The following is a 3,578-nucleotide window of genomic DNA, read 5'->3' as shown; positions in this document are numbered from 1 at the left end:
TAATAATAATAATAATTGTGCTAAATGTGAATAATTGCATAGTATTTTAGAAGAACTAGATACAATTTAGCAACACTACACTGTAGCATGCACAACGGGTAAGGATTTGAAAGGATATACACCTGGAAAGGTTGATATAGGCAATCAGATGCTTTGACATGGGAATTATGAATAATGATGTATCGCATTTGGGCATCTTTAATTTGATCACCTTATAGGACACCGAGGGGAGATGACCAAGAAACAGTTAGATATACAAACCTGTAGTTTAGGGGAGGGACCTGAGTTGAAGATTTTGATGGGGAGATATCAGTGTGCATGTCAAAATTAAAGACAGATAAAAGCAGTAAAATGAAAACAATACCAACATTTGATAACCAAAGAGAGATGAGAGGAGACTAGAAAAGAGAAAGAAAAAGAAAAAAGGGCTGGGCATGGTGATGCAGGCCTCTAATCCCAGAACTCAGGACGCTGAGGCAAAAGGATTGCTGTGAGGTTGAGGTCAACCTGGTAACAGTTCAAGGCCAGGCTGAATTACACAGGGAGAACCTATCTCAGAAAAATGTGAAAAGCAAAATAACAAAAGAAAAAGAATAAGGGGATGAGAAGGAGAAGAATGATGGGTAGAGGAGCAGAAATAGGAGAAGTGGAAAAAAGGAGGAGGAGGAGGAAAAGAGGAAGAAGAAAAGACTCATGCAACAGTGGTGTTTTTGCTCCATGACAGTCCGTGATAAACCATCTATCTAGACATTCATAAAGGTAGAGATGGAAAACCTAGGAATTATAAAGCAAAATCTGAAAAAATAACCAGTAGGATATGAGCAGGAAAAGAAAATGAGTTGGTTCTTCCAAAGAATAAACAAACTCTTCAATCCTTCACCAGTCTAACCAAGAAAAGATGAGAAAAGTCCCAAATCAGTGTAGCTAGAAATGGGAAAGGTGAATCACAATGGACACTGCTAAAATAAAAAAGTTTATTAAGTGCTACTTCATAAACCTGTAGGCCAATAAAATGGAGATAAAGAAATGAAGTTTCCTAGATACATATGAATAGCCAAAACTGAACCAGGATTTTAAATCCCTGAAACATTCAATAACAGGCAGTGGACTTGAAGCAGAAATAAAATCTAGCAACTTAGAAAGGCTCAGACCCATGTGGGTCCATGGCTGAATTCTACCAAAACCTCAGGGAAGATCATACCAGTATTCCTCAAGCTCTTTAAGGGAATTTAAAAGGAAAAAGTACTACCAGTCATTCCTGAAACCTACCATTGCCCTGATTCAAAACTAGACAGAGATCCAACCGAAAAAGAGTAGCATAGACCAATCTCTTCAGTGAATACAGATGCAAAAATTCTCCAGAGGGCAGCGAATCATCCAGAAGGTCATACCTCATGACTAAGTAAGGCTAATCACAGAAATGCGAAATGGTTCAGTATGTGCAAATCACTAAATGTAATACCTCCAGGGTGTGGTGGTGCACCCTTGTAATCCCAGCACAGGGGAGGCTGAGGCAGGAGGATCCTTGCCAGTTGTAGTGCAGCCAGCTCTCAATGGAGGTGAAGGAGCACGTGGGTGCAAATCCACAGGAACAAATGCTGCTTGGTCCCTCAGTTCACTAAAAGGAGAGGGGAGGTGACAGCGAGGGCAGCAGTTATTAGTAAATGAGGGAAAGTGCCAGTGCCCCACCCTGCTGCAACCTGTGGCTTAGAGCCCTAACCCTGATTCCTGTTTCTGCTGCCCTCTGGACCATTCTAGCGATGTGTGAATCTTACAGTTGTCTTCTACTGAGCTTTTAAACTATTGAGGCAGGGAATATGCTGCTTTGTGCTTTCCATTGTCTGCATGTGACCATGACTCTGATTTCTGATAGATATTAGTCTGCATTTTCTGGAATTTCATTTAATGGAAGTGTATAGCTCACCTTTGCCCCCTCCCTGATCTTCACTTCACATAGTTGGTTTGAGATTTTCCCATGTGCTTGAGTAGCCCAAAGTTGTTCCCTTTTCATTGTGACCTTCTGGTGCACAGATGCCACATAATGTTTCTCTATTCTTCTGTTCATAGATCTCTGGATCATGTGCACATTTCCAACCCATTTTACTGTATTTTATTTGTAAATAAAAATTTAAAAATGACTTCTTGCAGGGCTGCAGAGATAGCTCAGCAGTTAAGCAGCTGCCTAGGCAAGCACAAGGACCTGGGCTTAATTCCCAGCACTTTGGCCATGCCAGCACCATCCCAGGGCATGCGGAGCCAGCCACTCAGATGGTGTGGTGGTGCACACCTGTAATCCCAATGCTGGGAAGGCTGAAACAGGAAGATCACTACGAGTTTGAGCTGCATAGTGAGCCCCTGTACAAAATTTAAAAAAGAAAATGACTTCTCATAAACAGCAAAAATAACACAGAAGAAAACAATGACATAAGACTATGTAATGGTAAAAATAGCTAAAATTAAAGACAAGTGACCATCTTTTCTCTCCCATCCCCACCCCGACCCCCACCCCCTAGTGTGGATGAGGATGAGGAACAAGAAGACTCTCAGACATTGCTGAGGGAATGAAGCTTCCTTGAGCTGTTATAAGCAAATGATTAATGTCCATGGATAAGTCCTTAGAGACATGTACTTTCATCTCTCTTGATGAAATATCTGGAAGTGGAAAGGCCAGGTCAACTTCTGGGGGCATGTTTCACTTTTTAAGAAACCTCCAAATTGAAGGTAGTGGTTCCATCCCACCCCTCTTTGACCTCCATCCCCCCATCTTTTTTTTTTAAATTTATTTATGTATTTATGGGGGGGCAGCTCAGCCCACCAGGGGGCGGTGCTGGCTGGCATGTGGTGCCAGAGGATCGAACCGCGGTCCCCATGCTTTGCTAAGCTTGTTCTAAGTAGGTGCTCTAGACCACTGAGCCATCTCACCAACCCATCCCCCCATCTTTCCTTCCTCCTTTCACTTCTTCCCTTGTTCCTTCCCTCCCTGCTCCCTTCCTTCCAATAGTCTCCCACTTTGCTGCCCACACTGACCTCATCCTGGATCCTCTTGCCTCAGCCTCCCATAGAATGCATTTTTAAAGCACTAGTCTGTGACCCGATTTACTCACTGCTGCCATAGTCTTTGGCAGACTTGGACCTTCTGTGCAGGTAATTAAGTCAACTGCTGATAAGGTGTTTGCTTTCTTTATGTAAGTACTAAATGTTTTATTGAAAGGTCTTTAACATGAAAAGGAAGGCACAGAAATAGAGATGACATTACGATAGGCAAGGCAGTATTCCATATGACAAGAATCAAATAAAATAAATTTATACAGTAAATTGACCAGCACTGAACAAGGTATTTGAACTTAAAATTAGGCTGCATATACATGAGATGGTCTGACCACAGGCTTTGACAAAATAAATTGTTGCCTAGAGCAAAAGAATGCCAATGTTTCTGGATGTAAACTGGTTTATTCTGTTTGAGAGAATTTCTATAGTGCAAGAAAAGAATAGGCATGAGACTTAAAGGCTTTAGGGGACAGCTCAAAACATTTTGGTAGGGCAATTCTGCAGAGAATATACACAGTAAATCTTTTTTT

This window comes from Octodon degus, unplaced genomic scaffold, assembly GCF_000260255.1.
Source record: "Octodon degus isolate 3935 unplaced genomic scaffold, OctDeg1.0 scaffold00001, whole genome shotgun sequence".
In the NCBI taxonomy this organism is placed as follows: Eukaryota; Metazoa; Chordata; class Mammalia; order Rodentia; family Octodontidae; genus Octodon; species Octodon degus.
Note: the sequence above shows the minus strand (reverse complement) of the source record.